Below are 14,863 nucleotides of genomic sequence, written 5' to 3' on the forward strand. Positions count from 1 at the left end.
TGCGGAGAGAGGTAACTGGTGCTGGGTGGTGCAGTTTATGAGGCAAACGTACAACACCCAGCAAGTTCCATGCACAAGCCTTTTTCTGATGAATGGGACTCATGCAGGGAACTTGCTAGGGGTCATACGGTTGCAAAGGATCAACTTTTGGGTACATGAACTGTCCCTTAAAGGGGTACTCCGCCTCTAGATATCTTATCCCCTATGTAAAGGATAGGGGATAAGATGTCTGATCAATGGGATCCTGCTGCTGGGACCCCAGCAATCTCCATGCAGCAACCAAAATTCTAAATAGTATGTTTAGATCACTGGTTCCTGTGCTGGGATTCGTGACATCATGCCACACCTTCTTGTGACATCACACCACCTCCCACAGACATAAATAGAAAGGGCGTGGCGTGAGGTCACGACCCGCACGGGGAGAACCCAGAGTTCTAAATATATTATTTGGAACGCCGGGTGCTGCATGAAGATCGCGGGGGTCCCAGTGATCAGTCATCTTTTGTCCTATCCTTAAGGTAGGGGATAAGATATCTAGGGGCGGAGTACCACTTTAAGGAATTAGAGAGTGTAGGCATGCCTTACAAGCAGGTAGAAAAAGAACAGCTGGGAGAAATGACAGGACACGAAGTAATATTTGGCTGGGACCGATTTTGGGTGTGTTCTGGCCAATTAAAGGAGAACTATGGCAAAAATTAACTTATCCCCTATCCATGGGCTTTGGGATAAGTAGCTGATAGTGGGGGGTCCCCCTGCAATACCTGGGATGAGACCCATCGCTTAGTGAGAAGCGCTCGATGCAGACGTCAAATCTCAATTTCCCTGGACCCCCCCCCCTTCCTTCATGTCCACCACAGACGCCCCCAGACTGCTGTCTCTTACAGAGTTTTATGCCCAGAAATGGTTGGCTACTCACTTTGTCAGTAGATTCTCATCCTAAATATGAAGACAATCGGGGAAATGTACCTGTGGAGAGGAAATGTTGTCCAGTTGCTCTTAGCAACCAATCAGATTACTTCTTTTATTTTTCAGAGGTCTTCTCAAGAATGAAAGAAGCAATCTGATTGGTTGTATGGGCAACCTGATGAAAAAATTTTTTTTTCTTTAACAACTACAGTACTACAACTCCCATTGTAGTGTGTCTGTTCAACCTGTGCCTCCTCCAACCCTGACCCTTAGGGGGGCATAGACGGACCACACTGGGGGTAGTAGTACTTTCATTTATACAGTTCCCCTATAACTCTGCAGCTTCGGTAGAAGTATGAGGCTCAGCCTTAGAGTCAGTGTATCTGGCTGCTCCGGTGTTCTTCTATTTTACATCCTGGACCCTTGACTAGGGGATATTATAGCTGCTAAAGCCTACCATCCACCAACCCCCAAAAGCCCCCTTTGTAACGAGGAATCCCTTACCTTAAATATGACAGACACAGTGTTGGTGGTAACAAGGCCACAGCAGCCCCTTTATTAAATATCAAACAATAAATAACAATAAAACATTGTAAGGCAACCTTGTATGAACATCATACATAACATTGAATAAAACATTCTTTTTTTTTTTTTTCAAAGTAAAGTTTTATTAAGGTTTTCAACATACAAGGTAAAATGAAAATTACAACATGAGAAGTGTCAACACTGGTCAGGCAACAAAGCCCACATGGCTCAAGTAAACAAGGAGTTTGGGTCACTCAGCGAAGTTAAACATTACAGCAGTCCGATCCTCACATCATAAATGAACTCCAGAGAACAGAGGTTGTGAGTAGCTAACAGGATTCAGAACTACGTATAAATTCGATAACTTTAGCGAAAATTCAAACATCGCCAGTAGTGAAGCAGAGAACCAGGGCAGACAAAGGAAACACAATAGCGGTAGAGGGAACTGGAAGATAGGAGAGGAGGGAGAGAGAGGAAAAGATACAGGGGGGGATAGAGGAAGGAGGGGGGGTGTAGAAGAATCGAAGAGGGGGAGATAGGATGCAGCAGACTTAGTGTAATATGGCAGAGAGTCTTACCTGTTCGGACTGAACCTCTCCACCTGTCTAAGCAGTAAACAGCAATTGTGGGTGAGCTATTGCGGAGTTGGACAGAGGGGGATGAGCGTGCGTGGTGACAGATCCAGGTTATCATCAGTGAACTCCTGAGAGGCAACATAGGATAGCCAAGGCGACCAAACAGCATGGTATTTATCGAACTGTTGGGTAGAGTCTGCCCGGAGTTCTTCCATCCTACAAGTATAGGTAACTTCCCTCAGCCATGAGGAGTAGGTCGGGGGTAGTGGAGATTTCCAAAGGCGAGTGTCACGATGCCGGCTGGCAGGTAGTGGATCCTCTGTGCCAGAGAGGGATTGGCGTGGACCGCGCTAGAGGACCGGTTCTAAGCCACTACTGGTTTTCACCAGAGCCCGCCGCAAAGCGGGATGGTCTTGCTGCGGCGGTAGTGACCAGGTCGTATCCCCTAGCAACGGCTCAACCTCTCTGGCTGCTGAAGATACTGAAGATAGGCGAGGTACAAGGGAGTAGGCAGAAGCAAAGTCGGACGTAGCAGAAGGTCGGGGGCAGGCGGCAAGATTCGTAGTCAGGGGAGATAGCAGGAGATCTGGTACACTGGCTATAAACACACAAAACGCTTTCACTAGGCACAAGGGCAACAAGATCCGGCAAGGGAGTGCAAGGGAGGAGACTAGATATAGCCAGGGAACAGGTGGGAGCCAATTAAGCTAATTGGGCCAGGCACCAATCATTGGTGCACTGGCCCTTTAAATCTCAGGGAGCTGGCGCGCGCGCGCCCTAGAGAGCGGAGCCGCGCGCGCCAGCACATGACAGCAGGAGACGGGAACGGGTAAGTGACCTGGGATGCGATTCGCGAGCGGGCGCGTCCCGCTGTGCGAATCGCATCCCCAACGGCCAGGACAGGGCAGCGCTCCCGGTCAGCGGGACCGACCGGGGCGCTGCGGAGAGAGAGACGCCGTACGCGCTCCGGGGAGGAGCGGGGACCCGGAGCGCTAGGCGTAACAGTACCCCCCCCCTTAGGTCTCCCCTTCCCTTTGTCTGGTAACTGCCTCCCCTGGGATGAGGACACCGGGAAAGGATGGAGGGATTCCTCAACAGCAGGCGGAACAGCAGGAGTAGGGATGGGGAGGGAGGGCAGAGGGCGAGACTTGGCACGGGGCAGTGTGACACCAGGACGAGGGCCAAGAGGGGACCCAGAGGTTTGCCTGATGGGACTGGGAGGGGGGGAGAGGTATTTCTTGTGGCAGGCAGAGTCCTTAATGACCTTAGGGGGACCGGATACAGGAGGAACCACAGGGTCACGGCAGGGAGTACTGGGGACCGGTTGAAGGCAGTCCTTGGAACAAGAGGGGCCCCAACTCTTGATCTCCCCAGTGGACCAATCCAGGGTTGGGGAATGGTGTTGAAGCCAGGGTAGTCCAAGGAGAACTTCAGAAGTGCAATTAGGAAGGACAAAAAATACAATTTCCTCGCGATGAGGTCCGATGCACATTAGGAGGGGCTCCGTGCGATAACGCACGGTGCAGTCCAATCTGGCTCCGTTGACCGCGGAAATGTGGAGTGGTTTGACAAGACGGGTCACCGGAATGCGGAATTTATTCACTAAGGACTCCCGAATAAAATTCCCAGAAGCTCCAGAGTCCAGGCAGGCCACGGCTGAGAGGGGAGAGCTGGCTGACGTAGAAATCCGAACAGGCACCGTGAGACGTGGAGAAGTCGACTTAGCATCAAGAGACGCCACACCCACGAGAACTGGGTGCGAGCGTGCGTTTCCCAGACGTGGAGGACGGATTGGGCACTCCACCAAAAAATGTTCAGTACTGGCACAGTACAGACAAAGATTCTCTTCCTTACGGCGATTCCTCTCTTCCAGGGTCAGGCGAGACCGATCCACTTGCATGGCCTCCTCGGCGGGAGGCCTAGGCGCAGATTGCAGTGGAGACTGTGGGAGAGGTGTCCAGAGATCTAAGTCTTTTTCCTGGCGGAGCTCTTGATGCCTCTCAGAAAAACGCATGTCAATGCGAGTGGCTAGATGAATGAGTTCATGCAGGTTAGCAGGAGTCTCTCGTGCGGCCAGAACATCTTTAATGTTGCTGGATAGGCCTTTTTTAAAGGTCGCGCAGAGAGCCTCATTATTCCAGGAAAGTTCAGAAGCAAGGGTACGGAATTGTATGGCGTACTCGCCAACGGAAGAATTACCCTGGACGAGGTTCAGCAGGGCAGTCTCAGCAGAAGAGGCTCGGGCAGGTTCCTCAAAGACACTTCGAATTTCCGAGAAGAAGGAGTGTACCGAGGCGGTGACGGGGTCATTGCGGTCCCAGAGCGGTGTGGCCCATGACAGGGCTTTTCCAGACAGAAGGCTGACTACGAAAGCCACCTTAGACCTTTCAGTGGGAAACTGGTCCGACATCATCTCCAAGTGTAATGAACATTGCGAAAGAAAGCCACGGCAAAACTTAGAGTCCCCATTAAATTTGTCCGGCAAGGACAGGCGGAGGCTAGGAGTGGCCACTCGCTGCGGAGGAGGTGCAGGAGCTGGCGGAGGAGATGATTGCTGAAGAAGTTGCGAATGTTGGTGCACAATGGTGGACACTTCCGACAGCTGGTGGGTTAGATGGGCGATCTGTCGGGCTTGCTGGGCGACCACCGTGGAGATATCAGAGGCAACTGGCAGGGGAACCTCAGCGGGATCCATGGCCGGATCTACTGTCACGATGCCGGCTGGCAGGTAGTGGATCCTCTGTGCCAGAGAGGGATTGGCGTGGACCGCGCTAGAGGACCGGTTCTAAGCCACTACTGGTTTTCACCAGAGCCCGCCGCAAAGCGGGATGGTCTTGCTGCGGCGGTAGTGACCAGGTCGTATCCCCTAGCAACGGCTCAACCTCTCTGGCTGCTGAAGATACTGAAGATAGGCGAGGTACAAGGGAGTAGGCAGAAGCAAAGTCGGACGTAGCAGAAGGTCGGGGGCAGGCGGCAAGATTCGTAGTCAGGGGAGATAGCAGGAGATCTGGTACACTGGCTATAAACACACAAAACGCTTTCACTAGGCACAAGGGCAACAAGATCCGGCAAGGGAGTGCAAGGGAGGAGACTAGATATAGCCAGGGAACAGGTGGGAGCCAATTAAGCTAATTGGGCCAGGCACCAATCATTGGTGCACTGGCCCTTTAAATCTCAGGGAGCTGGCGCGCGCGCGCCCTAGAGAGCGGAGCCGCGCGCGCCAGCACATGACAGCAGGAGACGGGAACGGGTAAGTGACCTGGGATGCGATTCGCGAGCGGGCGCGTCCCGCTGTGCGAATCGCATCCCCAACGGCCAGGACAGGGCAGCGCTCCCGGTCAGCGGGACCGACCGGGGCGCTGCGGAGAGAGAGACGCCGTACGCGCTCCGGGGAGGAGCGGGGACCCGGAGCGCTAGGCGTAACAGCGAGGGATAACAGCTCTAGCCGAGATAAGTAAATAGTGTGCTAAAATGTCTGACAGACGGGGACATGTGTTAGGGAATATGGACAGGAGGATAGGTCGTGGGTCCTTATCGATGGAAAGGGTCGTCAGCCTATTTAAGGTAGATAAAACTTGTGTCCAAAACTAATTCAATGTCGGGCATGTCACCCAGATATGGGACATTGTCCCTTTTGAGCGTCCGCACCTCCAACATGCATCAGAAGCCTGTGGGAACATCTGCGCCAAAAGAGACGGCACTCTGTACCATCTCGTGATGATTTTATTGTTAGTTTCTTGTGCCTTGCATGAGATACTAGATTTGTGACAATGTAGCAGGGCACGAAACCAGTCATTGTCAGGAATAGAACATTGTAGTTCCCTTTCCCATGCCACTCGATAGGGCAGGGGAATTTCAGAGCGTTCCCCTATGATCAGGGCATAGAGAGTTCCGATTGCATGGGGGACAGGAGCGGAGGCCGCACAAAGGGTTTCAAAGGGGGTCAGTTGTCTATGAAGACGGAGTGCGGCTTTGTTGGTGTTATAGAAGTGTAGAAGTTGTGTTACGCCGAGCGCTCCGGTTCCCCGCTCCTCCCCGGAGCGCTCGCTACACTCTCGTCACTGCAGCGCTCCGGTCAGATCCACTGACCCGGGGCGCTGCGATACCGCCTCCAGCCGGGATGCGATTCGCGATGCGGGTGGCGCCCGCTCGCGATGCGCACCCCGGCTCCCGTACCTGACTCGCTCTCCGTCGGTCCTGTCCCGGCGCGCGCGGCCCCGCTCCCTAGGGCGCGCGCGCGCCGGGTCTTTGCGATTTAAAGGGCCACTGCGCCGCTGATTGGCGCAGTGGTTCTAATTAGTGTGTTCACCTGTGCACTCCTTATTTATACCTCACTTCCCCTGCACTCCCTCGCCGGATCTTGTTGCCATTGTGCCAGTGAAAGCGTTTCCTTGTGTGTTCCTAGCCTGTGTTCCAGACCTCCTGCCGTTGCCCCTGACTACGATCCTTGCTGCCTGCCCCGACCTTCTGCTACGTCCGACCTTGCTTCTGTCTACTCCCTTGTACCGCGCCTATCTTCAGCAGTCAGAGAGGTTGAGCCGTTGCTAGTGGATACGACCTGGTCACTACCGCCGCAGCAAGACCATCCCGCTTTGCGGCGGGCTCTGGTGAAAACCAGTAGTGACTTAGAACCGATCCACTAGCACGGTCCACGCCAATCCCTCTCTGGCACAGAGGATCCACTACCTGCCAGCCGGCATCGTGACAGTAGATCCGGCCATGGATCCCGCTGAAGTTCCTCTGCCAGTTGTCGCCGACCTCACCACGGTGGTCGCCCAGCAGTCACAACAGATAGCGCAACAAGGCCAACAGCTGTCTCAACTGACCGTGATGCTACAGCAGCTACTACCACAGCTTCAGCAATCATCTCCTCCGCCAGCTCCTGCACCTCCTCCGCAGCGAGTGGCCGCTTCTGGTCTACGACTATCCTTGCCGGATAAATTTGATGGGGACTCTAAATTCTGCCGTGGCTTTCTTTCCCAATGTTCCCTGCACTTGGAGATGATGTCGGACCAGTTTCCTACTGAAAGGTCTAAGGTGGCTTTCGTAGTCAGCCTTCTGTCTGGAAAAGCTCTGTCATGGGCCACACCGCTCTGGGACCGCAATGACCCCGTCACTGCCTCTGTACACTCCTTCTTCTCGGAAATTCGAAGTGTCTTTGAGGAACCTGCCCGAGCCTCTTCTGCTGAGACTGCCCTGTTGAACCTGGTCCAGGGTAATTCTTCCGTTGGCGAGTACGCCGTACAATTCCGTACTCTTGCTTCAGAACTATCCTGGAATAATGAGGCCCTCTGCGCGACCTTTAAAAAAGGCCTATCCAGCAACATTAAAGATGTTCTGGCCGCACGAGAAATCCCTGCTAACCTACATGAACTCATTCATCTAGCCACTCGCATTGACATGCGTTTTTCCGAAAGGCGTCAGGAGCTCCGCCAGGATATGGACTTTGTTCGCACGAGGCGTTTTTTCTCCCCGGCTCCTCTCTCCTCTGGTCCCCTGCAATCCGTTCCTGTGCCTCCCGCCGTGGAGGCTATGCAGGTCGACCGGTCTCGCCTGACACCTCAAGAGAGGACACGACGCCGCATGGAGAATCTCTGCCTGTACTGTGCCAGTACCGAACACTTCCTGAAGGATTGTCCTATCCGTCCTCCCCGCCTGGAAAGACGTACGCTGACTCCGCACAAAGGTGAGACAGTCCTTGATGTCTACTCTGCTTCTCCACGTCTTACTGTGCCTGTGCGGATATCTGCCTCTGCCTTCTCCTTCTCTACTATGGCCTTCTTGGATTCCGGATCTGCAGGAAATTTTATTTTGGCCTCTCTCGTCAACAGGTTCAACATCCCGGTGACCAGTCTCGCCAGACCCCTCTACATCAATTGTGTAAACAATGAAAGATTGGACTGTACCATACGTTTCCGCACGGAGCCCCTTCTAATGTGCATCGGACCTCATCACGAGAAGATTGAATTTTTGGTCCTCCCCAATTGCACTTCCGAAATTCTCCTTGGACTACCCTGGCTTCAACTCCATTCCCCAACCCTGGATTGGTCCACTGGGGAGATCAAGAGTTGGGGGCCCTCTTGTTTCAAGGACTGCCTAAAACCGGTTCCCAGTACCCCTTGCCGTGACTCTGTGGTTCCCCCTGTAACCGGTCTCCCTAAGGCCTATATGGACTTTGCGGATGTTTTTTGCAAAAAACAAGCTGAGACTCTACCTCCTCACAGGCCTTATGATTGTCCTATTGACCTCCTCCCGGGCACTACTCCACCCCGGGGCAGAATTTATCCTCTGTCCGCCCCAGAGACTCTTGCTATGTCTGAGTACATCCAGGAAAATTTAAAAAAGGGCTTTATCCGTAAATCCTCCTCTCCTGCCGGAGCCGGATTTTTCTTTGTGTCCAAAAAAGATGGCTCTCTACGTCCTTGCATTGACTACCGCGGTCTTAATAAAATCACGGTAAAGAACCGCTACCCCCTACCTCTCATCTCTGAACTCTTTGATCGCCTCCAAGGTGCCCACATCTTTACCAAACTGGACTTAAGAGGTGCTTATAATCTCATCCGCATCAGAGAGGGGGATGAATGGAAAACGGCATTTAACACTAGAGATGGACACTTTGAGTATCTGGTCATGCCCTTTGGCCTGTGCAACGCCCCTGCCGTCTTCCAAGACTTTGTTAATGAAATTTTTCGTGATCTCTTATACTCCTGTGTTGTTGTATATCTGGACGATATCCTGATTTTTTCTGCCAATCTAGAAGAACACCGCCAGCATGTCCGTATGGTTCTTCAGAGACTTCGTGACAATGAACTTTATGCCAAGATAGAGAAATGTCTGTTTGAATGCCAATCTCTTCCTTTCCTAGGATACTTGGTCTCTGGCCAGGGACTACAAATGGATCCAGACAAACTCTCTGCCGTCTTAGATTGGCCACGCCCCTCCGGACTCCGTGCTATCCAACGTTTTTTGGGGTTCGCCAATTATTACAGGCAATTTATTCCACATTTTTCTACCGTTGTGGCTCCTATCGTGGCTTTAACCAAAAAAAATGCCAATCCCAAGTCTTGGCCTCCTCAAGCGGAAGACACCTTTAAACGGCTCAAGTCTGCCTTTTCTTCGGCTCCCGTGCTCTCCAGACCTGACCCATCTAAACCCTTCCTATTGGAGGTTGATGCCTCCTCTGTAGGAGCTGGAGCGGTCCTTCTACAAAAAAATTCTTCCGGGCATGCTGTTACTTGTGGTTTTTTTTCTAGGACCTTCTCTCCGGCGGAGAGGAACTACTCCATCGGGGATCGAGAGCTTCTAGCCATTAAATTAGCACTTGAGGAATGGAGGCATCTGCTGGAGGGATCAAAATTTCCAGTTATTATTTACACCGATCACAAGAACCTCTCCTATCTTCAGTCTGCCCAACGGCTGAATCCTCGCCAGGCCAGGTGGTCTCTGTTCTTTGCCCGATTTAATTTTGAAATTCACTTTCGGCCTGCCGATAAGAACATTAGGGCCGATGCTCTCTCTCGTTCCTCGGATGCCTCGGAAGTTGAACTCTCTCCGCAACACATCATTCCTCCTGACTGCCTGATTTCCACTTCTCCAGCCTCCATCAGGCAAACTCCTCCAGGAAAGACCTTCGTCTCTCCACGCCAACGCCTCGGAATCCTCAAATGGGGTCACTCCTCCCATCTCGCAAGTCATGCAGGCATCACGAAATCTGTGCAACTCATCTCTCGCTTCTATTGGTGGCCGACTCTGGAGACGGATGTCGTGGACTTTGTGCGAGCCTGCACTGTCTGTGCCCGGGATAAGACTCGTCGCCAGAAGCCCGCTGGTTTTCTTCATCCTCTGCCTGTCCCCGAACAGCCTTGGTCTCTGGTATGGATTTTATTACAGACTTACCCCCATCCCGTGGCAACACTGTTGTTTGGGTGGTCGTTGATCGATTCTCCAAAATGGCACATTTCATCCCTCTTCCTGGTCTTCCTTCAGCGCCTCAGTTGGCTAAACAATTTTTTGTACACATTTTTCGTCTTCACGGGTTGCCCACTCAGATCGTCTCGGATAGAGGCGTCCAATTCGTGTCAAAATTCTGGAGGGCTCTCTGTAAACAACTCAAGATTAAATTAAACTTTTCTTCTGCATATCATCCTCAATCCAATGGACAAGTAGAAAGAATTAACCAGGTCTTGGGTGATTATTTACGACATTTTGTTTCCTCCCGCCAGGATGATTGGGCAGATCTTCTACCATGGGCCGAATTCTCGTATAACTTCAGAGTCTCTGAATCTTCCTCCAAATCCCCATTTTTCGTGGTGTACGGCCGTCACCCTCTTCCTCCCCTCCCTACCCCCTTGCCCTCTGGTCTGCCCGCTGTGGATGAAATTTCTCGTGATCTTTCCACCATATGGAGAGAGACCCAAAATTCTCTCTTACAGGCTTCATCACGCATGAAGAAGTTTGCTGATAAGAAAAGAAGAGCTCCTCCCATTTTTTCTCCTGGAGACAAGGTATGGCTCTCCGCTAAATATGTCCGCTTCCGTGTCCCTAGCTACAAGTTGGGACCACGCTATCTTGGTCCTTTCAAAATTTTGTGCCAGATTAATCCTGTCTCTTACAAACTTCTTCTTCCTCCTTCTCTTCGTATTCCTAATGCCTTTCACGTTTCTCTTCTTAAACCACTTATCATCAACCGTTTCTCTCCCAAACTTGTTTCCCCCACTCCTGTTTCCGGCTCCTCGGACATCTTCTCCGTCAAAGAGATTCTGGCATCCAAGAAGGTCAGAGGGAAAACTTTTTTTTTAGTTGATTGGGAGGGTTGTGGTCCAGAAGAGAGATCCTGGGAACCTGAGGACAATATTCTAGACAAAAGTCTGCTCCTCAGGTTCTCAGGCTCTAAGAAGAGGGGGAGACCCAAGGGGGGGGGTACTGTTACGCCGAGCGCTCCGGGTCCCCGCTCCTCCCCGGAGCGCTCGCTACACTCTCGTCACTGCAGCGCTCCGGTCAGATCCACTGACCCGGGGCGCTGCGATACCGCCTCCAGCCGGGATGCGATTCGCGATGCGGGTGGCGCCCGCTCGCGATGCGCACCCCGGCTCCCGTACCTGACTCGCTCTCCGTCGGTCCTGTCCCGGCGAGCGTGGCCCCGCTCCCTAGGGCGCGCGCGTGCCGGGTCTTTGCGATTTAAAGGGCCACTGCGCCGCTGATTGGCGCAGTGGTTCTAATTAGTGTGTTCACCTGTGCACTCCTTATTTATACCTCACTTCCCCTGCACTCCCTCGCCGGATCTTGTTGCCATTGTGCCAGTGAAAGCGTTTCCTTGTGTGTTCCTAGCCTGTGTTCCAGACCTCCTGCCGTTGCCCCTGACTACGATCCTTGCTGCCTGCCCCGACCTTCTGCTACGTCCGACCTTGCTTCTGTCTACTCCCTTGTACCGCGCCTATCTTCAGCAGTCAGAGAGGTTGAGCCGTTGCTAGTGGATACCACCTGGTCACTACCGCCGGAGCAAGACCATCCCGCTTTGCGGCGGGCTCTGGTGAAAACCAGTAGTGACTTAGAACCGATCCACTAGCACGGTCCACGCCAATCCCTCTCTGGCACAGAGGATCCACTACCTGCCAGCCGGCATCGTGACAAGTTGACTATATTGGAACCTATGTATAGTTGAAGGCTGAGTTCCACCCAAAAGGTCGGAGAGGGATTTCAAGCCTGTGGGTTGCAGTAAGGAAGAGAATAGGACATAATCAGACTTTTTACGCGTTAAGAAAGTGGCAGAAGTCTGCGCTGGAGGGAAGAGCACATTGCCAAACAGGGGCATAAGGGGGCCATCCGGGAAATAGTGAGATGTATTTTTCAGGTAGGACTGATGTGCTCGCAGTATTGAATGTGTTACCGGGGGTAAATGGTCAGGTGGGTGCAAGGGGGCGGGCAGTCTTTTGGTCCACAAGGTGGACCTAGCATCCACACCACAGAGATTTCTTTCAAAAACAACCCATTGCTTAGCAGTCTGACTGTGGTAGCAGTCTAGTATTCTGGCTAATATGATCGCCTTGTAATACGATAGGCAGTCTGGCAGTGCGAGGCCACCTTCCCTCTTGCGTCTATAAAGCACCTTCCCTGCCAAGCGGGGATGTTTCTTACTCCAAACAAAGTGAGACTGCATTGCAGAGAGGTCCTTAAAGAAAGAACGGGGGATATGACAGGGGATACAGGCAAAGAGATAGAGTAAGCGGGGTAGGATGTTCATTTTAAAAATATTTACCCTGCCAATCCATGAGAAGTTTTTATTGTCCCATTTCGACAAGTCAGTTCTCAGGGTGTGGAACAATGGGGGAAAATTTAATTGAAAAGTCCTAGCCAGATCACTAGGGACTAGGATCCCAAGATATTTCAGTGATGACCTCTGCCATTTAAAAGGGTAAGTGGAAGAAATGTGAGTGATCATTTGGGAGGGCAGTGTGATATTCAAAGCTTCGCTTTTGGATGGGTTCAGTTTATAGTTACTATAAGCCGAATATTGTGCTATGGTGGAGAGGAGGGAAGGGAGGGTAGTGAGCGGGGAGGAGAGAAATAGAAGGACATCGTCAGCGAACGCTGAGCATTTGCAACTGAACGAGGGAGAGGAGAGGCCTCTTATATCTAGATTCGAGCGTATTGCATTGAGCAAGTGCTCCATGCATAGGACATAAAGGATAGGTGATAATGGGCATCCTTGCCTCGTACCGTTGCGAATGCTAAAGGGAGCCGACAGCTGTCCATTGATTCTGATTCTAGCCTGGGGTGAGGAATACAGCGCCATGATTCTGGCAAACATATGGGGGCCCAAACCTATTTGTCTCAGAGTCTATCCCAAAAATTCCCAGTCCACCCGGTCAAAGGCCTTCTCCGCGTCCAGAGAGAGCAAGAATAGGGGAGAAGCGTGTAATCGAGCACAATGCACTGCAGAGAATGCTCATAGAGTATTATCTCTTGCCTCCCTTCCGCGGACGAAGCCCACCTGATCCGGGTGGATGAGGGAGCTCATGTAGGGTGCCAATCTATTTGCTATTAATTTCGCGAATAATTTTGTGTCAGTGTTAAGGAGAGATATTGGTCGGTAGTTAGAGCACTGCAGGGGGTCCCTCCAATCTTTTGGAATGACTGTGATATATGCGTCAAGGAAGGCCTGGGGGATTGAGGAAGAAGATGAGATAGCATTAAAAGTCAGCAGGAGTGTGGAGGACAGGTCATCCCTGAGGGTCTTATTGAACTTGGCAGTATAGCCATCTGGTCCCGGACTTTTACCAACAGGTAGGGCCGATATCGCCAGGTGGAGTTCCTCAGGGGTGAACTGAGCCTCCAAGTCCGAGATAGATTCAGCAGTTAGGATGGGCAATGCCGTTTCATGTAAGTAATTCTGTAAGGAGGATTGAGTGTCAGTGTGAGAGGAGAGAGCGGTAGGTTTAGGGAGGTTATATAGGTCTGTATAATATTTCTGAAAAGTTTCCAGTATTTCCGGCGTGAGGGAAGAAGGGGTGCCTGATCGAGTGCGAATGGAGGGGACATAGAGGGTCGAGCGTGTCGCCCTAAGGGCCCTCGCCAGAATCTTCCCCGATTTATTACTCCACTCATAGAACAGTCTACCCGTTATTTGTCTATAGTGGCAGTGTTTTTTGTTGAGCGTCTCTAACAGATCACTCCTGACTCTGATGAGTTCATGGTAAGTTGAGTCCTGTTGGTGTTGTTTGTGCCGTGTCTCTAGGATGTGCAGCTCTCGGTATAATGTCATCAGCTTAGCTGAGGCTTCCCTTTTCAGCCGAGCCCCATGCCTCATCAAAACTCCCCTCAAGACACATTTCAATGTTTCCCACTTGATTAGCGGTGACGACGGATCTGACGAGTGGTCTTGAATAAAATGGGGAATCGTCGATTTCAGTTCCTGAATGCAAAGAGCATCAGAAAGCAACGACTCATTAAGCTTCCAAGAGGCATGTGGCTTGGCCAAGGTCGGAAGCGTAAATGTACCCTGAACTGGGGCATGATCAGACATAGAGACAACACCAATCGTAACAGAAGTAAAAGAGGGGAGGAGGGAGTGTGAACAGAGAATGTAGTCTATTCTACTGTATGTTTGTCTAGGGTGTGAGAAGAAGGTATAATCTCGTCCTTCTGGATGGAAGGCTCTTCAGGTATCAATTAATTGTAGTAGATGTAGCTTATGCCTAAGGGCCCTGAGTTTACTATGAGAGATGTATGAGTGTCCTGATGAGGTGTCCACCTGAGGGAATAGAGGTGTGTTAAAGTCTCCACACAGAGAATCTGACCCGTGGCAAAGGAGGAGAGTCTCTCCAAAGTCGGTTATGGTTCGGAGCGTCTATAGAGGCCACCGTCAGATTACGTCCCGCAAGGAGGCAATTGGCAAAGACAAATCGAGCGTCTGTGTCAACTAGGGAGGTCTGGATCGTAATGGGAAGCGTCCTGTGAAAAACTATGGATACACCCTCAGTCCTGGAATCAGGGTTAACACTATGTATCCATTTATCGTAGTGCCTGGTTGGTATGGTAGGGAGGTGACCTTTTTTAAAATGTGTTTCCTGTAGAGCTATGATATGGGATCTTTGCTTATGAATGGAGAACAACGTCTGGGCACGCTTTTCGGGGGTGTTGAAACCCTTGACATTAAGGGTAGTAATGTGAAGGTCAACCGCCATCAGATGTAATGTGTAAATGCCAATATTCACCACACCGTTGGTAGACAGGTGGAGGGTCCAGCCCATCAGTCAGGCAAGTGTCCGAGTATTCAAGTATGCTTATAGAAGAGAGCACAAGTAAGTGGGGAGGAAGGGAAAAGGGAGGAAAGCAAGGGAAGAGAAGCTTCTGCACAG

Source organism: Hyla sarda, chromosome 4 (assembly GCF_029499605.1).
Source record: "Hyla sarda isolate aHylSar1 chromosome 4, aHylSar1.hap1, whole genome shotgun sequence".
Classification (NCBI taxonomy): Eukaryota; Metazoa; Chordata; class Amphibia; order Anura; family Hylidae; genus Hyla; species Hyla sarda.